This window comes from Neovison vison, chromosome 12 (assembly GCF_020171115.1).
Source record: "Neovison vison isolate M4711 chromosome 12, ASM_NN_V1, whole genome shotgun sequence".
Lineage (NCBI taxonomy): Eukaryota > Metazoa > Chordata > Mammalia > Carnivora > Mustelidae > Neogale > Neogale vison.
The window spans coordinates 39,946,655-39,973,529 of record NC_058102.1 but is presented as its reverse complement, the minus strand read 5'-3'; the positions used below and the strand labels follow the sequence as shown (position 1 = coordinate 39,973,529).

The 26,875-nt window shown below is 33.9% G+C and overlaps 1 pseudogene; it reads left to right on the top strand.

Annotated features, from left to right (window-relative positions):
• The first annotated feature begins 362 nt into the window (after window positions 1-362).
• LOC122890879 lies at window positions 363-26,065 on the top strand (annotated as a pseudogene).
• Window positions 26,066-26,875: the final 810 nt, after the last annotated feature.

Here is a 26,875-nt window from a genome sequence, read left to right as displayed (position 1 = left end):
TGTTAAGATAAACTAGTTTTAAAATGGTAAAAAAGGAAAGAGGAAAATTTTAAAAAATAAAATTAAAATAATTAACTTTGGAAGACTAGAGGATCATGGGGGAAAAGCCATGAATTCTATGCATTGCTTTCCCCTAGCTCTGGAGTTCAGCTGTTTTCCTTGATTGGTGAGCTTGGTCTTGACTGGATGTTCTTCCTGATCTTCTGGGGTAGGGGCCTGCTGTAGTGATTCTCAAATGTCTTTGCATGTGACAGAATTGCACTACCCTTGCCAAGGATGGAGCTAAGTAATCTTCTCAGGTTCACTCTTGGAGCTTTTGTTCCCTGAACACTTTTGTAGAGCTTTGAAGGACAGGAATAAAAATGACAGCCTCCCAATCTCCAGTACCGGGGAGCCAAGACCTCGGGGCCCCACTCCTCAGAGCCCCCTCAAAGAAAAGCAATCTCTCCTGTCTCCCTTGTTTCCAGCGACACTCTGAGCTCACCCGGCCTGTGACCGAGCATTTTTGTCTCTGGCGCGAAGCCCTATTTGGTGTCTCCAAACCCAGCAGATTCCTGCCACACTGCTTCTCCCAGAGCAGGAAGGCTATTCTCCCCAGATGTGCCACTCGTGGGGTTCCTGCTCAAAGAGCAGTGTCCCGACTATGCCTTGGATCATGGTTTAAGGTAACCCTGATCTGAATGCTCACTCCTCAGCTCTGTCTCTGTTGCCGGCTTCTCCACTCTGATACCCGGCAGTTCTGCCACACTCAGACACCCTGATCTTTCTGTGACCCATAGGACCTGAGACCACACTGTCCCTGCGAGGGCTCTACCCCTGCTTAGCCTCTGGAGTGACACCCCTCAGTGGAGCAGAATTATACAAGTTCAGATTTTGTGCTCCATTGCTCCACCACTTGCCAAGGGCTAGCCTCACCCCCCACATTCTGTCTTCCCATTGCTTCAGATTCACTTTTCCACATGACCAGAAAGTGGTCAATTTTCTGTTCCTATAATTGTTTCTCTTCTTCTCTTCTATTTCCTGCTGAGTTTGTAGGTGTTCTGAATGGTTTGATACATCTCTAGCTGAACTCCTGGGATATGATATTGTTTCAGTCTGCTACTCCTCCACCATCTTGCCTCTCTCTCCTTTCTAGACTGTTATAAGGTCTTTAAAAAACAAAACAAACAAAAAAAAAGGAAACAAAAGTATTGGGGCACCTGGGTGACTCAGTGGGTTAAAGTCCCTGCTTTTGGCTCAGGTCATGATCTCAGAGTCCTGGAATGGAACCTGGCATCGGGCTCTCTGCTCAGCAGGGTGCCTGCTTCTTCCCTCCCACTCCTGTCTCCCTCTCTGCCTACTTGTGATCTCTGTCTGTCAAATAAATAAATAAAATCTTAAAATAAAAAAAGAAACAGAACTATTCCCTGAATTCCCTCATTATGCCGAGTGAAGTCTTAGACACTCAGTACTATTTGTAAAACCACATCGTCTCTCCCTTTTTTTAAACAATTGTTTGTTAAAACATTATTTCAGATGAAAAACATAATAATTTAATATTTGTATATATTCAAAATAATCATTACAACAAATCTAGTTAATGTCTTATAATTTTTTCTGATGAGGACTGCTAAGAACAACTCTCTGAGCAACTTGCAATATAAAATACACTGTTTTTATAGTCACCCTGCTATACTTATTTTTTTATCATTTAATTTTAATCTTTTGACCCCTTTCATCCATTTTACTCCCTGCTTTCCCAACTTTTGGCAACCACCAATTTGTTTTCGGTATCCAAAACTTTTGTCTTGTTTTGTCTGATTCCACATGTACATTAGAACATATGGTATCTGTCTTTGACTTATTTCCTTCAGCATAAACGCCCTCCAAATTCATCTATGTTGTTGTAAAGGGCAAGATTTCAGTCCTTTTTAAGGCTGAATAATATACCATTCCATTCCATATACTCCATACACACACATACACACACACACAAGCACAATTCACATCGTTTTTATCAGTTCATCCATTAATGGTTACTTTAATGGTTGTTACCATATCTTAGCTGTTACAAATAATGCTACAATAAATATGGGGATGCATATATCTATTCCAGCTAGTGTTTTCATTTTTCTTTAAATAAATACTCAAAGCTGGAATTTCTAGATTATATGACAGTTCTATTTTTAATTTTTTTAAGTATCTCACTACTGTTTTCCTTAGTGGTTGTACCAATTTACATTGCCTTCAACAGCACACAATGGTTCCCACATCCTCTGGATACTTTTACATTTTGTCTATTTAAGAATAGCAATTCTAACAGGTATGACCTGATACCTAATTTTTTTTTTAAGATTTTATTTATTTATTTGAGAGAGAGAGAGCATGAGAAGGGGGAGGGTTAGAGGGAGAAGCAGACTCTCCACCAAGCAGTGAGTCTGATGCGGGACTCAATCCCAGGACTCCAGGGTCATGACCTGAGCCGAAGGCAGTTGCTTAACCAACTGGGCCACCCAGGTGCCCCTGATACCTGATATTTTATTTGCATTTTTCTGATCATTAGTAATACTGAGCATCTTTGCATGTACTTATTTTCCATTCATCTGTCTTTTTTGGAAAAATGTCTATTCAGAATTTCTGCTCATTTCTTAATCCAATTGTTTTGGAATTTTTGCTATTGCACTATATGTGTTCTCCATAAATTTTGAAAATTAACTACATATCAGATATTTTCTCTCATTCAGTATGATATTTTTTCATTTTACTGATGGTTTCTTTTGTTGGATAGGGGTTTTCAATTTAATGTAGTCCTACTTGTTTTTTTGTTTTGTTTTGTTTTGCTTTGCTTTGCTTTTGTTGCCTTTGCTTTTGGTGCCTGAATCAAAAAATGAGGACCACAATAGATGTCAAGAAGTTCACCATCTGGTTTCTTCTAGGAGTTTTATGGCTTCGGGTCTTACATTTAAGTCTTTAATGCATTTTGACTTAATTTTTTAGTATGATGAGAGATAGTGGCCCAGTTTCATTCTTTCCAGGTAGGTGTCTAGTTTTCCAAGCACTATTTATTGAAGAAACTATTCTTTCTCCAATGTATACTGTTGGCTTTTTTGTCATAAATTAATTGCACATGTATGTGTAGGTTTATTTCTGAGTTCTCTATTTTGTTCCATTGATCTAAGTGTCTATTTTTATGCCTATGATTACTTTTGATTTGTAATATAGTTTAAACTCTGGGGGTTTGAAGTTTCCAGCTTTATTCCTCTCGAAAGACACAAAGCCTTTTCTTATTTTTTTTTTTCTTTTTGCTTTGACTATTCAGGGTCTTATGTGTTTCTATACAAATTTTAGGATGCTTTGTTCTATTTCTGTGAAAAATTACCATTGGGTTTTTCATAGGATTGCATTGAATCTATAGATTGCTTTGGGTAGTTTGGACATTTTAAAAACATTCTTTCAACTGGTGAGTACAGAATATCTTTTTATTTATTTCAGTCATCTTCAATTTCTTTCATCTATGTTTCATATTTTTCAGTGTACAGGTCTTTCACTTCCTTGGTTGAATTTATTCCTTATTTCTTATTGTTGAAATTGTAAATGAGATTGTGTTCTTAATTTTTCTTTCTGACAGCTCATTATTAGAAATGTAGAGGAATACAACAGATTTTGTATACCAATTTTATATCCTGAAATTTTACTAAATTTGTTGATTATTTATAAAAAAAAATTTTAAGGGAAGTCTTTAGTGTTTTCTATATACAATATCATGCTATCTGTAAATAGCAACAGTCTTCCTTTCCAATTTGAATGCTTTTTACTGTTTGTTTGTTTGTTTGTTTGTTTTCTTGCCTAACTGTTGTGGCTAAGACTTAAAATACTTTGTTGAATAAAAGTGTGAAGAGTGGACATTTTCTTATCTTAAAGGAAAAGCTTTTAGCTTTTCACCATAGATAGACTATGATGTTAGTTGTAGGTTTGTCATATATAGCCTTTATTATGTTGAAGTTCGTTCCCCATATACCCACTGTGCTGAGATTTTTACTATAAATACATACTGAATTTTGTCAAATGATTTTTCTGCATCAATTGAGATAATATTGAGATGATATGATTTTTATGCTTTGTTTTGTTAATGTTATGTATCACATTGATTGATTTGAGGATGTTGAATCATCCTTGCATCCCTGGCATAAATCTGCTTGAACATGGTGTATGATCTTTTAAATGTGTTGTTAAATTTGATTTGAGGATGTTGAATCATCCTTGCATCCTTGGCATAAATCTGCTTGATCATGGTGTATGAACTGTGCAATGTATTGTTTTGAATTCAGTTTGCTAATATGTAGAGAATTGTTACATCTATGTTCACCAAAGGTATTGGCCTGTAATTTTTTTTTTTCTTTTGGTGTTCTGGTCTGGTTTTAGAATTAGGACATACTCATAAAATTAATTTGCAAGTGTTTCCTTCTCTATTTTTTTTCCTTTGGAAGTGTTTGGGAAGGATTGGAATTAATTCTTTGAATGTTTATTAGAATTCACCAGTAAATCTGTCTGGTCGTGGACTTGGACTTATTGGAAAGTGTTTAATTATTGACTCACTCTCCTTACTAGTAAATTGTTCTTATTTTGAATTTTTTAATGACTCAGTCTTGATGGGCTGTATGTTTCCAAGAATTTATCTATTTCTTCTAGGTTGTTCAATTTGTTGGCATGTACTTGTTTATACCAGTCTCACAATCCTTTGTATTTCATCTGATTTTGTTTATTTGAGCACACTCTCTCTTTCCTATATTCTCTCTCTGATAACCTTAGCTGAAGTTATGTCAACTTTATCTTTTCAAAGAGCCAGTTTTTAGTTTCACTGATCTTTTCTGGGGTTTTTTTTGTTTGTTTGTTTCTCTTTAATCTCTAGTTCATTCATTTCCACTTTGATCTTTGTTATTCCTTTCCTTCTCCTAACTTTGGGTTTGATTTGTTTTAGTTCCTTGAGGTGTAAAGTTACGTTGTTGACATTTTTTTTCACATTTCTTGAGGTAGGCATTAATCACTATGAACCTCCCTCTTAGAACTGTTTTTGCTGCATTCCATAAGTTTTGGTATGTTAAATTTCCATTTTATTACTCTCAAATTATTGTTTTTGTTTGTTTCCTCTTGATTTCTTCATTTACCTATGGATCTTCAGGAAGATGCTGGTTATCTCCACATACTTGTGAATTTTCTGGTTTTCTTATAGTACTTATTTTTATACCATTGTGGTGAGCAAAGATACTTCATATAATTTCAATTTTAAATTTATTAAGACTTTGTTGTGGCTTACTCTATGATGTATCCTGGAGCATGTTCCATGTACATTCTTTGCTTTTGGACAGAATATTTTATATCTATATAGATATATATAGATATATATATAGATATATATCTGTTAAGTCCACCTGGTCTACTATATCTTTTCAAGCCATTGTTTTCTTATTCATATTTTGTCTGGATGATCTATTCATTGACATAAGTACATACTTTATTACATACTTAAATTTACTAATTGGCTTTTACACTTGTCCTTATCTTAAATAACAATCAAACTAGATGTATATAACTGGCTACCATGAAGAATATAAGATAAAGGAAAAACTAGTTCAATGCTTAATGAGAATTATGCATTTATTTTCTTTATTTCTTGTATTTATGTGAAAACTTTAAAACTTTATAACTAATATTTTACATTTTGCAATCCAACATATGACAACCCCCAAAACCTAAAAACTAAAAACCAATATTCAATGATATTTCCAATAAAACTCAGGAACAGATTTTCTTCTCTCCTATCTCAGTCAATACCAGATCAATTTCTTTTTCAAAAGATACAACAGGGGCGCCTGGGTGGCTCAGTGGGTTAAGCTGCTGCCTTCGGCTCAGGTCATGATCTCAGGGTCCTGGGATCCAGTCCCGCATGGGGCTCTCTGCTCGGCAGGGGGCCTGCTTCCCTTCCTCCCTTTCTGCCTACTTGTGATCTCTCTCTGTCAAATAAATAAATAAAATCTTTAAAAAAAAGATAAAACAGTATTGCCAATTGCTTCTATGAGTGAACTTGCATGCTTTCAATCAGTTACTGTTTCTGTCCCCTTATGTTATTTAAATAAAAGAACAATCTTAATTGGCAGAAATTCATTTATTAAGAGGGTTTATTAAATATTTTTTCAAAAATTTTTCCCCTCTCTGAGAGCTACAAAGTGGCAAAGAACATAGTGGATTTTTTTTCTACTCATGTCTAATCAGATTGCATAATGTCAAAATAATGTTAATCTGCTTATCACATCTGGAATGCGGTACAAAATACATAATCATATGGAAGACTTATCATTTGAATTAAAATACAAGAATGAATTGAAGTACTGAAACTGTATATATGGCTTCAACTTGGTAAGTTATTTAGTTTGAGACCAAAAAAATACAAAAAATCAACTTTAATTCAAGTAAAATAATGTAATATGGTACATTAATCTCTACAATTTGGAACTTTTAAATTTATTTCTTCATAATTGTAAGTGATTTCTAGATTTTGTTTTCATATAATTTTTCTTCCTTATTCTCTATATTATTTGTTTATATGTCTGATTCTGCAGCAAAAGCCCTATTTTCCTCAACTGGTATTCCCATTCAGCCACTATATTGTGCTTCACCTAGTGCAGGAGAATGTTTATTCTAATAAACAGATATGTAAATAATGGTACTGATATAGACAATTATGTACAAATTAAAGTTCTTTGAAAGAATATTTAAGAACAGAAAATATTTTAAAAACAATCTAAAAAAAGCAAAACATGATTTAAATTTATCTAATCATAAATACAATTCCAATTTTATATAGATATGCATACATATACATATGAAAATGCTAAAGATTAGTACATCAAGATAATATTCTATATGCTGGGGACTGAGAGCTAGAAAATAAGATTAGAGACATTAATTTTCTTTATATATTTATCTCCAAATTTCTACAGTGAATATGTATTATTTTTATAATAATATGTATTAAATCATGTTTTAAAGTATCTTTAAAATATTTTTATAAATAACAGAATTTGGTGTGAACTTTTGAAAAGCTAATGTCTCACTTCATTAATATCCAATCTAATCTTCCCAGAGATGATCATATACCTTTCATTACTCTAGCAGGAACGGAAAAGTACAGCTAGGTTCCTTGTTGACTATTATAAGTTGAGGAAAAATTAATTACTTCACCTTCTAGTTATATCTCCAATTTAAAACTACATATATTGAATAGGAAAAACTAAAGTTAAAAAAAATTCTGATCTGTCAACTTTGGAGTATTTCAATTTGTGGATAATATCAATAAAATTTTGTTTGTGAAAGAGTTACTGGTTTCCAGTTTTACACACACAAAAAGTTTTTTTTATAAACAGTTGAAAGAGCACAAGATAGAATTATATTTTTATTTTATCTTTTAAACTTTAGTACGAGCTGTAAATCAATGTGCAGAACTTTTTCAATTTTTATATATTCTTTTCTTTCTGAAAGTAATAAATGTTGAAAGTTTCTATAAAATGTAAGTGCCACTTGATAAATTGATAAAACAAAGATACAAAGAGCATATCGCACAGACAAGACCCAATTGGGCATGAGTTTTAACTGTAATCTTAGCTGACATTTATCTAAGATTGTCTTCTACTTTGTCATTACACTATTACAGGTACAAGTTTGGCCCATAAACCAGAGGTTCTCTAATTCTGTCTGAAAAGTCAAGGCTGATTCATTCAAATTTATCTGGAATCCCAAGGCTGTTAGAGGATGGATTATTAAATAGAGATGTATGGTTCTCTGCAAGGTAGCCAACACTGCATTGTGGTCCATAAAAGCTCTATAATTGCTCCAGTCTTTTAACTTACCAAAGCTCTCTATTTCAGAATAGAAGGTATAAAAAGAATAATCTTTACTTTATTGAAAAGCTTCAACCTATCCTGTTTTACTCATAGAAAAATTCTCTTAAACTGACCTTGGAAAGCTTTCTAAGAGATTGCTCTTTTAAAAGTGAAATCTTCCATACAAGAATTCTACCCAGGAGGTTTAGAGATGGTTTCATCTCCATTAGGTACATGGAGATTCTGAATAGTTAGTTAAATTTTCTGGTCCATTTTATGGATCAGTGCCTGATTCCTATCTCCCAATTTACCACTCTAATAGTATTTTCTCATTTGGTATGCATGGATATAAGGACAATGACATATGTGCACATATATTAAATTACTGCCATCCTTTACTAAATTTACATTTCTAAGTGTTTGATTTTCAAAACAAGGATTTGGGTCCTTTAAATAGCATCCAAAACAAACCAAGGATAACAAAACTCTAACTTTATCTTAAAAAAAACATAAACCAATCTTGAGTACTGTTTGATTATATATCCTTATGCTTGATATATTCTTATTTGAAATTTTGATCTAAATTTAAAATCTCTTTTTACACAAAATTTTATATAAGGACTAGTTGCAGGTTGATTTTTCAGTTCATTTAGTGCCTCAGTAAAAACAAACTTTATTAAGTTTCAAGTTTCTGGGAAGTATGGGGTTTTTTAAGCTCCAATTTTAGTTGTTTTTTTTTTTTTTTTTAATGAAGAGCTCTGAAAATTGTGGAGCACACATTTCCTGAGCTTCTTTTTTTTTTCCCCCAAGACTTTATTTATTTGACAGAGAGCACAAGTCGATGGGGTGGGGGGAAGCAGGCTCCCACTGAGCCATTCAGGCGCCCCACCCTAATTGTACTTTTAAAAACTCAGTGCATAATTTTTACTTTTGAAGGAAGATAACAATTTTTTAAAGATTGTATTTATTGATTTGAGACAGAGCACACAAACGTGGAGGGGGGGTAAGGGGGAAAGCAACAAGCAGACTCTGCACTGGAGCCCGAGATGAACCTTGACCCCAGGACCCTGAGATCATGATCTGAGCTAAATCAATAGTTGGACACTTAACTGACTGAACCACCCAGGTACCCCTGAAGGAAAATATGTTAAAACTTATTTGTCAAGATTACCAACTAAAGCAAATATGATGGCAAAATAAATACCTTTTTAATATTAAATTATTTAAAAGATGAAAACTCCAGAATTTATAGGGATAACCTCTATCATGAATTTCTTTTATTAAAACTATAATAATGAATATAAGTTAAAGAAAGTTTCAGAATTATGCCAGTTGAAGTCTTTCATAATTGTTACAGAGACTTAATGTCTTCACTTCATAAAGTACTACTTTAGTGCTTACAGTTGGACTGGCTCTCTTCTGTAAGGTCAATGTGAGGTGATAAATTGAATCCACCCATGAATGGAGAAAACCATACAAAGCTTCTAGACTTCTGTTTTTATCTAGTGTCTGCTTCTTGTATCAAGAGTGGGGAGGAAGGACATGGAATATTTGGCTTGGATCATGGCAATGCTGCAGATGGATAAAGTAGAAAAAGAACTTAATCATGTTTTTGCTTCTTCCTCCCATTACCTTGGGGCAAATAGAGCCTGACTCACACTAGTAATGTTTCAGAGCACTGGTAAGAGATTTGCTAGGAGTAATCTGAAGGCCTTATGCATTTAAGAATTTTATTAAAACAGATAAAACTAACTTAATTTGGGTAGTGCTTCCCCACCTCTTTTTCTAAATTTACTGGCCTGATAAATTATAATCTAAACAGGGTCTTATCCAATGTTTTACCTGGGGAGAGAATAAGGGTAAAGCTTTTTCTGACTCTAGGTAGAAAGAGTGAATTGTCCCTGGTTTTCTGGTGACTTTGGATCTTCATCCAAAGGCTCATTTGCTCTTTATTCCTTCAGCTCTGTGGAGCTGTTATGGCCTCCCTCCACTTTGTCTGACAAATAGTTGATATACTAAGGGCAAATGAGCTCACTGGGTAATATAAAATAAAAAATCAAACTCTCCCAGCACACCATTTATTAAATGAACTGTCCTTCACTCTGAAGGTAATCTTGAACTAACAGATGAAATCACCCAAACTCATTTATCCCCCATCCACAAAATAATCTGTTATTGCTGGTCCAGAAAAATATTAAAAAGCATAACAAATAGCATGGAGGACAAGGGGAGTTCGAGAGGAGTAGGGAATTTGGGTAAATTGTAAGGGGAGGTGAACCATGAGAGACTATGGACTCTGAAAAACAATCTGAGGGGTTTGAAGTGGTGGGGGGGTGGGAGGTTGGGGTACCAGGTGGTGGGTATTACAGAGGGCACGGCTTGCATGGAGCACTGGGTGTGGTGAAAAAATAATGAATACTGTTTTTCTGAAAATAAATAAATTGGAAAAAAAAAGTAAAAAAAAAAAGCTTATCAACAACAATAAAAAGAACCCATCATTCACAAAAAAAGCTCATGTGAGAAGAAAAGATAAAGTAAAAATCAAAATTTTTCAGCTAAAGAAATACTCCAAACCATGAAGCAGGAGACTACTGGTATACAGCATCAATATAAATTAAATCCAATTAAATAATCTAAAATACACCACAATGAATTAGAAATTCAAAAACTGAAAACAGAAATGAAAAACAACATTATTCAGGAAATTAATTGAAGGAAACAAGAAATCAACTCAAATAAATATTAAGATATAAAGTACCTAAGGAAGATAAGTATGACTGAATATCTCACTACAGTGAGATATAGGGAATATAAATACAAAAAGGAAACAAATAAAATCTGAAAAAAAATTTTTTTACAAGATGTTGAAGACAAACACAGGAGATCCAACATACATACAATTAGAATGGAAAGACAAAAAACTAAACAATGATAGAGCTAAATACTTCAGATTTTTCTGAAAAAAGAGCAGATCTGATCTATTAAAAGGATCCCTCTTTGTACAAGGAAAATTAACCTGGTGGGGTCAAGTTCAAAATAGATCAAATTAAATTTTTAGAAAAAAACTGTGCTTCCAGACACGAAAAGTCACTTAAAAAGAAATTGGTATAAATAACTTTTTCTTGTAAAATGTCTGTTCAAAATTTTTTTCTTTTGTTTAAACTAGGTTGGTTCTCTTATTATTGAGTTATGAGCTTTATAAAGCTTATTATTAAGAAATGTTATCATACACATATTCTCAAATGTTTTCTCCTGGTTTGTAGCATTGCAATTTCACATATACTTTTTAAACATTCGAAATGTGGCAAGTATGACCTAAGGAAATGAAATTTAAAAATTTAAATTTAGTCGATTTAAATTGAAATACAAATAGGCAAAAGAAGATAGATGAATGCCTAATCAACACTTTAAAAATATCCAACACCATTAATCATTTGACAAATGCAAAATAAATTATGAGATACCCCTCTAGATCCACTAGTACAGCTAAAAATGAAAGGAGATGGCAATATCAAGTGTTTCTGCAAATGTAGAACAACTGGAAATCTCATCTATGGCTGGTATAAACTCCACATTAGACTATACCTTACCAGATTATCCAACAATCCTACTCCTCTGTATTTAACCAAGAGAAATGAAAATTTATGTCTGCTCAAAGATTTGCAACTGTATGTTCGTAAAGTTTTATTCATAATGTCCACAAACTGAAATAACCCAAAGGTCTATCAAAAGGTAAATGAATAAACAAATTATGGAAAATCTATACAAAAGGAACAAACTAATTATTCACAATAATAAAGATGAATGTTATAAGCATATATTAAGTAAAAGAATCTTGAAACAAAAATATCATATATAATTCCAACTATATAAAATTTCACAAAAAGAAAATTTAATAATAATTGTCAGGGTTGGGATAGATATGTGGAGGGGATTTATTGCAAAAGGGCATGATGTAACTTGTGGGGATGATGGAAATATTCTCTATCTTGATTATGGTAGCAGGTATATGAGTACATACATTTGTCTCAAAACTAATGCAAGTCACTTAAAATTGATGAATTTTACTTTGTGCAAAGTATACTTTTACCTGATAATATTCCTAGAAATGAATGATTTTAAAAATAGTGCTTATAAAAACCTATAGAATTCAAAACTGGTGCTTTATGCAAAGCTTACAGCTAAAATATTTATATTACAAAGTAGAAAGACCAAAATGAATGAGTTCAACATCTAAATTATTTTAAATTGTTATAGGATACATGTAAATAAATAAAACAAAAGATAATAAAAGAAAAATTTAAATTTTAATATAAATAAGAGCAAATGCAATAAAGAGGACATTACAGCAGCTAAGAACAAAAACACAGGCATATTTGACAAGATCAATTAGGTTTTCAGTGTGAGTTCACTGGTGCTTATTGCATTATTTATTAAAATTAATGACCAAACAAAAGGGTGCTAATAGATAGTAGTGACAATGATAAATATGTTCAATGAACCAGAGATTATTTTTCATCTAATTCTGTGCATCTGAAGTACGATGAAGAAAAACACTGTTTTGGAAAACCTTCATACTTTTCTTTACAAACTCAAATAACAATAACAATGGCTGATACAAATGATTCTTGATGTTGAGGTCAGGGGTGCCAACCCCATGCACAACTGAAAATCCAGATGTAACTTTTGACTCCCCAAAAACTTGACTACTAATAGTCTACTGTTCACCAGAAGCTTTACTGGTAACATAAACAATTAACATATATTTCTTATGTTACATGTATTAATACTGTATTCTTATAATAAAGTAAAGTAGAGAAAAATGTTATTAAGAAAAGGAAAGATCCTCCTGGGTGGCTCAATCAGTTAAGCATCTGCCTTTGGCCAAAGTCATGATCCCAGGGTCCTGGGATCAAGTCCTGTGTCTAGCTCCTCGCTCAGTAGGAGTCTGCCTCTTCTTCTCCCTCTTCTGCTCCCTCTGCCACTGCCCCTGCTTCTGCTCTGTCTGTCTCTCTCCCTCAAATAAATAAAATCTTAAAAAAAGAAAGAAAGAAAATCATAAGAAAGGGCAAATACACTTATAGTACTGTACTGTATTTGTTTTTTTTTAAATCCACATAAGTGACCCACACAGTTCAAACCTGTGCTATTCAAAGGTCAACGTATTACTTTTTAGACATGTATGTATATCAACATATTACATGTTTGAATTTTCTATTTAAAACTTTCCAAATTTTCAAAAGACTATCTTTTTAAGGAAATATCAAGATTATTAATCATACTAATTTTTAATTAAATTTTTGAAATAGAACAACACAATAGGATGCATACTTATATGTGATTACAAATAACTACTATAAAATATTTTCACCCAAGGAAGTGCATTGTAGCGTGCACATGTGCACACACACACACACACATTTTATACAGTAAACATACCACAATATGTTGCATAGAAAAGTACATATATATTTTTGCCTTAACACTTCTTAGTTATTTCATCATTAAACAGTAGATATATCTGAATAGAACTACTTCCATACTTAAAATTATACTTATATCCTTAGTTTTTATATGAAAATCAGTTTCCTCTCTCATATAGCCTCACTCTGCAAAAGCACCCGCATGGATTTCCATTGGAATAGTTACTTTGTGTGCTCAAGTATTGGGATTCTAAGAAGCCAATAAGAATCCCACATGAGATGAAATGCAAAGCTGCAGATACAAATCCATCAACCAAATTTTAGTAACTAAAATTCAAGAAAAGTTTAGTTGTTGCTCACTTTTCAGTTTAAGAGGTGAATTCTGATCTTCAGACAGTTTTTCTATAAGTAGTAATTAGGAGACCAAGAATTCTTTCACCTATGGTTCCACTATACTATGGATTCTCTTTATAATTTGCATCCAGCTATTGGAGGGAGAAACAGTGTGGAGTTGGCTCTCACATTTTGTCCTGGATAAGACACATAGCCCTTACACTCCATCTCATTGGCTAGAACTTCATAATATGTTCACATCTAACTACGAGGAAGGCTGGGACCTGTAGCCAATTTGCGTGTCCAAGAAGAAGAGCAAATAGATTTCAATACATAGGAGTCACTGACACTGAAATTACTTCTATGCTGTATTTTTTAACATCTGAATGATGAAAAATGAAACGCTAAGCTAAGTGATGGAAAAAGTACTTGGCACGGTGTCCTAACCAGAGGATGAATTAAGAATGGTTATAGCTGGGTCCTATACTATCTCTACCTTTAACAATTGAGTAAATAGGTAAATCATTTTGTAAAATTCCATTTTGAGTTTTGTGACTGGATTATTTCTAAGATTAGCTATAACTCTAAACTACTATAATTATACTTTTGACAGTTTCTGAGCAGTTGAGTGAGACTTAAATGTACAAAGTTCCAGCATATTGAAAAAGGTGAAGAATAATTTCTGAAATGAATATTAAAGTTCATGTGGCTGATTTTTATTCCATATCAGAGTAGAGCTTTTTTTTCCAGGAATTAAAGGGAAAATCAGTAATTATATTACATAAAAATTTATTTAGCTCCAATTTTTCAAAAATTATGTATTTATTTTTACAATTGTGTGCTAACATTCTTATTTCTGGCACACTGGAAGACTGGATAATCATATGCTAAATGAATAATGCATGACTAAATGGATAAAATGAAATTTAACTTTGATAACTTGAATTTTTGTCAAAAATATCCCTTACCTTATAAACTATCTTCATGGTTAATAGAAAAAAATGCATACAAATAAAATACACATAAGAAAAATGTTCCAATAGAATTTAATACTTAAATGCAGTGCTCTCTTTTTCTTCAGATGGTGCTGTAAACAAAATCAATATTGGTCTAATAACTAAGCTAACTTTAGCAAAAGTCTAAAAACTGTAATTTTACAACTGGGACTGGTAAATATATAGATATAACATAGTTCACATGAAGAAGACTGCATTTTCCATAGCACATTACTTACAAGAATTTATATTTTTGGAAGAATTTCCTAAGGGAAAGAACGGGAGAAGAAATGTATTATGTAAATGTGAGAGGATTTAGATTCTGAAGCTGGCAGAAAGCTTCGAAACACTATGGGATAGACACATTTGGGCTTTCATATTCTCGAATATAGCTCATCCCATTCCCCTTCCAACCTGGAGGAGAGTTTCCCTTTCTCCGGTGTTTATAGAAGAGAAAATTTTACTTCCATTCAGGTAAGTGTAGGCAAATTTCCTCTACATTTATATAATTCTTGCATTTGTTCATTTCTTCAACAACTATTTTTGATTACCTACATCTTACAGTTTTCTTTTTTAAAAGATATAATTAGCAAATAACATATTAGTTTCAGGTATACAATGTAACAACTGAATGTTTGTATATATTATGAAATGATGACCATAATAAGTCGAGTTAATATCTATCGCTGTACAGAGTTACAAACTTTTTCTCTGTGATGAAATCTTGTAAGAGCTATTCTCTTAGCAACTTTCAAATATACAACAGGATTATGAACTATAGTCACCAGGCTATATATTAAATCTTCATGATTTATTTATTTTGTAACTGGAAGTTTGTGGTTTTTTATCTCCTTTACCCATTTATCTAACCCACTACCACCCCTGCCTCTGGAAACCACCTTTCTGTTCTCTGTCCCCATGAACTCACATTTTTTGTCTATTTTCTGCAATCCACATAAATGAAATCATATGGTATTTCTCTTTCTGTCTGATTTATTTCACTTAGCATAATGCCATCAAGTTCTATCCATGTTGTCACAAATGGCAAGATTTCATTCTTTTTTGTAGCTGAATAATATTCGTGTGTGTGTGTGTGTGTGTGTGTGTGTGAGAGAGATTTTCTTTATCCATTCATTCATGAACACTTAGGTTATTTCTATATCTTGGCTATTCTAACAACATTGCAATGAACATGAGGTACAAATATCTTTCTGTGCTAACATTTTTACTTTATTTGTATAAATACCCAGAAGTAGAAATGCTGGATCATATGGTAGTTTGATTTTAAATTTTTTGAGACACCTCTATACTAATTTCCATAGTGGTTGCACCAATTTGCACTCTCACCAACAGTGCACATCCTCCCTGTCACTTGTTATTTCTTGTCTTTTTGATAGTCATTCTAACAGGTATGAAGTGGTATCCTATTGTGGCTGTAATTTGCATCTCCCTAATGATTGGTGAGATTGAGAATCCTTTCATATACCTGTTGGTCATCTGTATGTCATCTCTGGAAAAATGTCTGTTCAGATCTTCTCATTTTAAAATCAGATTGTTTGGTGGTTTTGTTTTGTCCTGTTTGCTTTAAGTTGTTTGAGTTCTTTATATATTTTGGATATTAGCCTTTTATCAGATACATGCTGTGCAAATATTTTCTTCCATTCAGTAGGTTGCCTTTTTTTTTTTTTTTTGGTGGTAGATTTCCTTTGTTGTGCAGAAGTTTTTAGGTTGATGCCATCCCACCTGTATATTCTTATCTGTTATTTTTCATAGATTAATTGACTCTACATGCATGGCATTATTTCTGGGCTCCTTATTTTGTTCCATTTGTCTGTGTGTCTAATTTTATGCCAATATCATATTGTTTTGATTACTATAGTTCTGTGTCATAGTTTGAAATCAGGGAGCAGCCATGATCGTATAGTGGTTAGTACTCTGCGTTGTGAAATCAGGGAGCATGATGCCTCCAGCTTAGTTATTCTTTCTCAAGATTGCTTTGGTTATTTGGGTTTTTTATGGGTCCATTTTCAAATACTTATCAAATATTTTCTATGGACAGAAGATAGATCTTGCTCTAAATACATACTAGTGAGATAAACATATATGCTTTCATGAGATGTATAATCTCTAACAATAAATCCCAAATTATAGTATTGGAGTAAAAAATTTGGCACCTGTCAATTATAATAACACAAAACATTAGGAAGTTAAAATCAATATAAAGAGTTTAGTTTCACGTGAAGAGTTAAATGAAGTGATGTATTGGAAGGTTAAACCCTCTTCCTCTACATTTTAGTATCCAGAAAGGTATGGAAATGCTAGGAAAAATATTACAGATCTAAAATAAAAACCCAACTTGGAAGATAGGTATTATGAATTTTACTAATTCACTTATTTATTCTGCAAATATTGAGTTCCTACTATGCGCCAACACACAAGATTAATATGATATTCTCTAGATAAGAAACATAATTGGAATAAAAAAGCACAATATTATAAAGGACATGGAAGGGCCACTTAATATAAGGAAGCATATGTCGTAATTTAAGAAAACTTGGACGCTTTGTAATTTAAGAGAACTTGAGCACATAAGAAAAATTTCCAGGGAAGACCACTGTGTAAAAATAGATATTGTACAAAAAAGGTACCGTATTTGAACTAGAGATTCAAATCTGACAGTTTACTATGAATTTGGATACATGTTAACTTTCCGAGACTCAGTTTCCTCAGACATATCACAGAATTACACCTACTGCAAAGAGTTGTTGCAAGGATTTAAAATATAGGTCCAGATACTGATGCATAGTAGATCTTCTATAAATGGTCACCAGTATTAGGATTACATATGGAGTCTTATAAATTCAAGTAAGAGTTGTCAAGGATATTCCAGATAAATAAAACACAAACAGAAAGGCTGTAATAATAGAATGACTTTGTATTAGGTCTCCAGGTAACAACTGGAAAAAGTGGTAGGAAGTGGGCTGAATAGAGAAAAGATTGGTAAACAATGACTCTAGGGGCACCTGGGTGCTCAGTTGGTTGGGAGACTGCCTTCAGTTCAGGTCATGGTCTTGAAGTCACGGGATCAGGTCTCGCATTGGCCTCCCTGCTCAGCAGGGAGGCTGCTTCTCCCTCTGACCTTTCCCCCTCATGCTCTCTCTCTCTCTCAAATAAATAAATAAAAATAAAATCTTAAAAAAAAAAAGAATGAATCTAGAGAGGTAAAGTGGTAGAAGTTAAGTAGTGAAGGACTATATGATAGGATACACAATCAGATTTTTTGTTCCAGAAAATTACTCTGGTGACAATTGGAGTATGAAGTAGAGATGAGCAATATGGCAGTTCGATCATACACAAAACATTTGGATCAGATCTCACATCCTTCTATGTACCAGGCACAACAATAGGTGATATTAATAGACAACTGACAGGAATATAAACCCCTTGATGTGAGAAAGGAGAGACAGAAAAAGGCCAGTATGATTTCTCAGTTAGAACATTTTAAAGAACAGTTAGGTGAAGAGGGATGTTCCTGGACATTTTAGGATGAGTTCCATGTGAATGTTTACCAAATCTCCTCTCTACTGGAGAGAAACTTAATGAAGGACTTCATATCATTCTGTCTCATTGTAGACACCTGAAAGTTTGTCCAATGGGTTATTAAATAAAGTGGTTATTTGAGAGTAAGGAAAAGTATTCATCAGCTCAAAATCAGTCTTTGAATAAATGCTGACTTTGCTATACCACACAAAGAACCCAAATTTCCAGAAAAAAAACACCACCTCTGTGCCCTGAACTCACTAACATACCCCAAAGGGTACAGCCAACTAGATACCTGATATTAAGCATATAACATTGTACACATTTCCTTAAGGAGAGGGCATGAAAGAGGTATACATTCCTGATTTAATATATTTTTCTGTTCATCATGTTATATAAGCACAAACATTCATAGACCTTTAAATGCCTTATCCACTCTTCCAATATGATGATATCATCACTTTAAGGAAATTGTGTTATGGAAAAAATGAAATTCAAAATTATGATTCATAGGCCTTATCAGTTAATTGAAGATCAAGAAGCAGCTGCTATTATAAAATGATGAAATTTCTATTAAAATTTTTCCCTACATAAGAATTCAAATCATTTTTAGGTCTGGATATTATCTTATGCCTAGAGGATGTGCTACATGGTCTTTATAGATGTTGTCTTCCTCTCATAGCCAGAACTCATGGGTTAGGTCTCCTATGATGGAGTTTGACATGTAGCTGTCCCTAGGAAAGTAAATGACCCATTCATTTGTTTTATGTAACTGAAACAATATTTCTACAAATTAAAAACTGATACTGCTACTTGGCCATTGAGATTTTGGATGTCAATCAGTGAACAATCCTAAACTGAAGTTTACAAAGTTGCCATGGGCAATGGATCTGTTTTAAGGAAAACTGGGTTCCAATTTGCCACTACAGGAATTTCAGCCCTGTTTATGCTTCTCTACCTATTCTCTCTTTCATACTTACTACATTTTAACATTATATAAAATTTTCTTATTTATTTATATTTAATGTTATATATTATACATTACTTCATTCTTGAGTGTTAGTGACTCAAGGACAGAGAGATTTGTTTTGTCCACCAAAGTATCTCACTGTATAGAACAGTGCCTGAAATACATGAGTTATTAAAAATGTATATTGAGTGAATTGAAGCATGAATGGAACCAGAGACCCCTAATGTCACCTGTTCAGTGATAAAAGGTAATGGAAGACTGCTATAATCCATAACAAATAGGATCAGATCTCACAAGAATATTCTGTATCATCCTTACAAGTTGAAACAAATAAAACATAGTCAAGGTTCTGGCTAACGGCAAAAGTAATAATGAGTTGGTAATAAAGTTAAAAAGTCATAAATACCAACTTTTACCCTAAGACAGAAATGGACTAGACCTGCAAAAATAAGGATATTTTCTGTGCTTGCATTTTTTCCTCCTTTTCTCCCTTTCTTCCACTAGCATTTGTAGATCATTTTTACTGATATGGACTAATAATAGACTTAAGAAAATAAAAGGTGTCACCTAGAAGTCTTGGATTTGGACACCTAGACTCTTGGGGCTGTCTAGGTAACTCATGAGATTTGGGATTGCTTGCTTTTCTGGAGAGAATTGGGTATCTTTGCAATTTTAAGGTTGGTTAGGTTATGGTGAAGTGTTACTTTTAGAGATGTAGTTTAAGTTGAAGGATATATGAGGAAATAAAGTAGCCAAAGGAGTAATTTTGTTAACATTTCATGGTTTGAGCAACCACCAACATTGAACCCTCCTTCTACTGGTAAAAGAGGAAACATGTATTTGGTCCATTTCTCCCTGTGGAGACAGAGAAATGACACCTTCCAGCAGTAATGGTATATGAAAATACCTGGAGCTCAGCCTTGCATGTTGTGTCTGAAATGAGTGATGTAAAGAAATAAGATGGCTGATATTTGTTAAATTTAGCTCTGACTGACTGTGACCATACCTAGGAATACCCGATTTCTTTTATTTAGTTAGGACACATATATTGGTCTTATTATGTGCCAAGTCCAGCTCTAAGTGTTTTACAAATATTTACTCATTCAGGAACTTTCAGTAGTCATTTGTGCTCTTTGCCAAATATTCTGGGCTCAGTAAGATTGCACCCCCTGATGTCCCTCTGGTATAACCAAGTGACCAGTTTTGGCTTTTGAGTTGTAAGTTGAAATGATACTTAGGCCTACCAACTAGTTGCCAGTATGATACCCTCCAACCCTCTCTTAATGGACATTTACAATTCTCCAGAGAATATCTCTTCCTTCAGGCTGGATACAAGAGTCCAAAACATGACAAAAACATGGAGGTATCACCTAGCCAACTCATAAATATGTTCCGTGAACATAAAATGAATCTTTGTTTTTAAGTTAGTGAGATTTGGAGGAGTTATTTGTTATCAGAGCATAGCTTTCCCTATCCTAACACCAACCCTTATGAATATTTACAGAGAAAACTGAGCCATGGAAAGGTTAAGTAACTTAAACAAACTCATTCAGTATGAAACAACAGAGTCAGAATTCAAACTCAGGCTGATTTCAGAGTCTGTACTCCAACTGAAAGGCTATGCTGCCTTAATAGACAGTCATTTATAAAGGATAGTTTCTGTTCTTTCTGATTTTTGGAATTCCAAATTTTGTTACTGTAGGTCTTCCAAGATTATCCATTAGCTACCCATTACTAGTGCAGGCCCTCCAATAAATTTAGCTTTTTTTTTTAAATAGCCAGAGTCATATCCAAGCTTAGAAGCCTGAACCCTGAAAAAATATGTGTTTCTCTTAAAAGCAACAGGGATTTATTGAAGGAGTTTAAGCAAAGGAATAAGGAATTACATGATCTAATTGTATTTAAAATAAGCTAGATGATGTTTACATATGTCACAATTAAAAGTATATTATTAAAAATAAGTTGATAGGATATCTCAAAGTTTCAAAAAAAATGAGTCCTAAATCTCAGAGAATTTTAAATAATTTGAAAACATAATATAGTAAGAGAATTATAATTGAAATGCTAACTTCAAATGAATCCCAACTGAGACACAGTATATACTCTTTCCAATCCTTAGAAATGGTTTCTATGAACCTTAGAAATAGTGTCTATGACTAAGGAAATATATTCTGAAAGTCCCACAAAACTACTTTTCTATTCACGATTGATTTTAAAGTGTTTTAAAAACTTCTGGTTAAACATTTGAAACTCTATTTTAAAGGTAACAAAAGAAGATCTGAAAAACTAAGACTGGATTTAACATTCAATAAAACTGCCAATTGCTTTTCAGTTTGGTAGCTGAAAAATATTTAGAGAGTAAATTGAAAGTTTTTATACCTATCATTGAAAAGTGGTATTTATTTCCAGAGTGTCTAAGGTAAAAATATGTAATCAGGCAGAGGTCTAAGAAAATTTTTGTTTACAGTGGCTCATAATACCTATCTCCTGGAGGGGCGCCTGGGTGGCTCAGTGGGTTGAGCCGCTGCCTTCGGCTCAGGTCATGATCCCAGGGTCCTGGGATCGAGCCCCGCATTGGTCTCTCTGCTCAGCCGGGAGAGCCTGCTTCCTTCTCTCTCTCTCTGCCTGCCTCTCTGCCTGCTTGTGATCTCTCTGTGTCAAATAAATAAATAAAATCTTTAAAAAAAAAAAAAATACCTATCTCCTGGAAAGGAGACAATATATGTTGCTCACTTGTCTTCCATTGGTTCCATAATTGCCAGACTCTTTAAGTCAGATTTTAAAAATCTGAAAATAATAAAAGCAAAATCACAATTTTACCCATTCACTTGAAAACTGCAGAGAAAATTCTCTATTAATTTTCTATATTATGCCCTTCCTAGAGAATATAGATCTAGATATTACCACACAAAAGCAACAATAATTTTAATTTTTACGGTTCCTAAGATCACTAAGACTAATAAAATACAAAGGACACAAATTTCATTTAGGCCATTTAAAGAGAGAAGCTATGTTTATAAAACTTTTTTCCTTTTTTTATAGAAGAATTCAATATATCTGTGTGTGCATGTTTATTTTGATTTGCTATTATAGGTCTTTTAAAAATAATTATTCTAATTGCAATGACTTCTTTCTATGTGAATAGAGAATATTAGTAAATCTAAGGCCATTATTCCTACATAAGGTTTGCCTGAGGTCAATGCATTCTTTTCATAAAAGTACATTTGCATATTTGCATTTAGGAAAAATAAATTAACATATACAAATCCTATGAAATTTTTTTTTTTTGGTAGATCTTGCTGCATGACCCTATTATCTTAATCTATTTAGGGTGAGGTTTGTCCATTTATTTAAGTCTAATAAGATTGCTAAGCAAGGACCTTTGCTTAGCAAGTAGTGTTGGGAATAAAAACCAGGGATGCAATGAATAAATTTTTGTCATTAACATTGCCTAGTCACGGTCTAAATTTTTATCATAAGCTTTCTCCAGTGATAGAGAAGAATGGTCAAAAATTTGCCTGCTGAGGTAAAACTTTAGATTAAAGAGGACCTTGGTTTGCCCTAGCATGAGCAGGCCTGGCAGTTTATATGCCCAGGACCACTGAGACCTTGAAAGCATCAACTATTAGAAAGGGGACTGAAAGCAGTCATGAGACAGTGTGGTCTGGATATTACTGTTAGTAGAATATTTTTTTAAAAGATTTATTTATTTATTTGACAGAGAGAGAGATTACAAGTAGGCAGAGAGGCAAAGAGAGAGAGAGAGGAGGAAGCAGGCTCCCTGCTGAGCAGAGAGCCCAATGTGGGACTCCATCCCAGAACCCTGAGATCATGACCTAAGCCAAAGGCAGAGGCTTTAACCCACTGAGCCACCCAGGTGCCTACTGTTAGTAGAAAATTAACGGGCATGGCCTGATTTAGAAAGCAGAGTTCCCTTAAGTCTGGAGATCCTAAAACAACGAACTGACGGTGTCTATTTAGAATCTGGTACAAAACACCTAAAATAAGAACTAAAATGATTTCACTGTTTGTGTACTGTATTTCTCTAAGTGAATATGGAAAAAACTGAACTTTGATGTTTGTGCTGGAAATTTTACCATTATTAATCTCATCTGCCTAAATACTTACTATGCGATTACTACATGGGCAAGAATGTAATAGTGAAAGGAATAAGCATTAATTCCAAATTAAGGTTATCACTGAAGTCTGTGAATTGTACATTTTCTTAGTCTCTTAAATGAAGAAAGAATAGTCCTTATAATTATGTTATTTATTTACCTGAAAGGAACAGGAAGAGCTAAACATATGGTTTAGAATCACAATTAGATGGTTCCTTGCAGTGAGCCCAGTAATCCATGATAATTTGATACAAACTGACATTTGGCTAAAACTGTGACAAGGATAAAAGCCAATTCTCTTTGGGAAATAAGTGAATAATCTCCTATAATCCGGAAACTGGGAAAAAAACAGGAAATACAAGCTAAAATTTAGATTTGTAGCTGAATATAAACTCATAAGTGGTATAGCACTTTTCTTCCTCCAGATCTTCAACAAGACTATAATTCACAGTAGCCCTTTAGATCCCTTTCTTTTTGCCTTACACCCTTGTTTATTTTTCTTAAAAATGTCCCCAGTGACTGCAGACATTTTTCTTAACAGGTGATTTTTCAATGAAATGTCATTTTGGCTTTGTGAGTATCCTTAGTGGCATGTACCAAATGACTCATTTCATTTGTGACCAGAGCCAAATTCAAATTTAATTTTCCAGAGGGGACAAGTTAATGTATAACCTATTGTGCCACCTGGCATCCTAAATTAAATTTCCTGAACTGTTTTTACTGAGAACAGAATCAGGTATAGGTTTTGTAAAGGCATTTTTAACTGTCAGCTGTGCCTTCAATCACTTTTATAGTTATATAATTAATCCATTTGTTACAATTAGTAAATAATAAATACCCAAATAATTTTGAAATTGGGTATTCAAATAATTTTGAAAATGACAACTGGATCATTTAGTTCTATGGAACTGCAATGGCATACACTCTAAACATTAGAGAAATATGAAAACTTCTCACCTGAACTGTCATTATAAATCATATGCTAGAAATTGTGCCTCCTGTATGCTATCATAGAGTGAGATGTTCATTAGAGTTAAACCAAAACCAGTTTAATTCCAAAGCTCATATTCTTTCTACCACATAATGATAGAGTTATAGGTCTTTTGTTGCATTTTATGAAAAGAGTGAACATTGTGAAGTTAAATATAGAAAAAAAAGTTTTCAGACTACTTCAAAATGGTGTTTTGATACAAAGCCCTAATAACATATATTTAAAAAAAAAAAACCTGAGGCTGTGTATATCTAGAGTTCTAAGTTATTATTAAGGTCACTTGCTGTACTGAGTAGCCTGTCATGTTACTAAAACACTATAATTATCACACAATATGTGTCCTATAACTCATCAATTTACATTCTAGCAGCAATTTGCTCATTCATATCCAAATATTCAAAATTGCCCTATATGTTTGGCTAAACCCAAATGAGCCATTTTAAATAGTAAACAAAATATTTTACACTGCTTTGTTTTTTAAAAAATAAATAAGATACAAATTCTAGAATGAAATGATGTTTTCCTTATTCTTATTTAAGAAACAGTTACTCCCTTTCTTATTCTTAAGCAGAAGTTAAGGCTACAGATCCTGAATCAGATCAAATCTAAGTCCACCAGCTCCTGGCTGGGCAACTTTGGGAAGCAGTATGACCTCTCTGGGTTCTATCTAGACAGTGGAGATGACAATGATGATAATAACAAGAAGTATAACACTGACCTCATTTTGTAATTATGAGAATTAAACAATTTTACTTATGTAAAGAACTTTAGGCTCTCTGCTCCTCCCCATTTGGCAGACAGCTGCATTCTCTCGTGCAGTGCCAGAGACACAGGGTGAAGGTCAGAGTAAATGAATTTGGCCATCTTGGGCACCTGGTCACCAGGGCTGCTTTTATCTCTGGCAAAGTGGATATTGTGGTCATTAACGACCCCTTCATTAACCTCAACTACATGGTCTACATGTTCCAGTATGATTCCACCACAGTAAAGTTGACAGCACAAACAGCACAGTTAAGACTAAGAATGGGAAATCTGTCATCAAGAGAAAGCCACCTCCATCTTCTGGGAGCAAGAACCCCACCAATATCAAATGGAGTGAGGTCGATGTTGAGTATGTTGTAGAGTCCACTGGAGTCTTACACCATTGAGAAGGTGGGGGCTCACTTGAAGGGTGAGGCCAAAGAGGGTCATCATCTCTGCCCTTTCTGCTGATGCCATATTAGGGATAGGCATGAACCACGAGAAGTATGACAACTCCCCAAAGGTTGTCAGCAAAGTCTTGTGCACCAACTGCTTGGCCTCTCTGGCCAAGGTCATACATGACAACTTCAGCATTGTGGGGGGACTCATGACCACAGTCCAGGACATCACTACCACCCAGAAGACCATGGACAGCCCTTCTGTGAAGCTGTGGAGTGGTGGCCAAGAGGCTGCCCAGGACATTATCCCTGTTTCTATTGGCACTGCCAAGGCTATAGGCAAGGTCATCCCTGAGCTGAATGAGAAGTTCATTGGCATGGTCTTCCAAGTCCCCATCTTCAATATGTCAGGTGTGGATTTGACCTGCTGCCTGGAGAAAGCTTCAAAATATGATGACATCAAGAAGGTAGTGAAGCAGGCATCAGAGGTCACCCTCAAAGGTATCCTGGGCTACACTGAGGACCAGGTTGTCTCCTATGACTTTCACAGTGACATCCATTCTCCACCTTCAATGCTGGGGCTGGCATTGCTCTCAATGACCAATTTGTCAAGCTCATTTCCTGGTATGACAATGAATTTGGCTACAGTAACCAGGTGGTAGACCTTATGGTCTATATGGCCTCAATAAGCTTACTCTAAAGCTTACTCCAAGGAGTAAGAGGCCCATGGACCACCAGCTCCAGGAAGAGCAGGAGGAAGAGAGAGGCTCTCAGCTGCCAGGAGTCCTTGCCCCAACTCATCCCCTAACACACTGAGAATCTCATGACTTCTGCACATTTCCATCCCAGACCACTTGAAGAAGGAGAGGGGCTTGGGGAGCCCCAGCTTGTGTCATCAATAATGTATACTATACCCCTAAAAAAACCAAAACTTAAACATAATGAGTGTTCAAAAAACACATGTATATTAGTTATTAAAGTCTTCATGCTTATAGTGCCTTCTCATGATCACTGAACTATCTGTAATACTCAATTCCCACTCACTACTATATTTTTTTCTCCTTTTCTTCCTTTTTGCCTCATTTCTTCTGACCATAGTTGGTAAATAACAACTGCAGAATATTTAGAAATAAAGAAAATACATGATGTCTTTCCATCTAAGTTCATGCACTATAAATATTTTGGAATGTGTTTTCCTGTCCCCACTAGGCATACATATATACATGGTTACCATATTATATATACAATTCTAGGTATTATTTTATTCACAAAATGTTAAAAAAATTTATTTAAATCTCTTCACTGCAAAAATGGTTTAAGCTATAAACATATAATAGGTTTTAATGGTTTAAGCTGTGAATTTATACTAGGTTATTCAACAATCTTTCTATTGTGAATCAGTTTATATCTATCTCTTTTTCTTTTTCTTCTTCTTTTTTTAAATCATGATCGCTAATGCTATGATGGATTCAGTCACCAAGTTAGACTCTTTTCTGACTAGATGATAAAG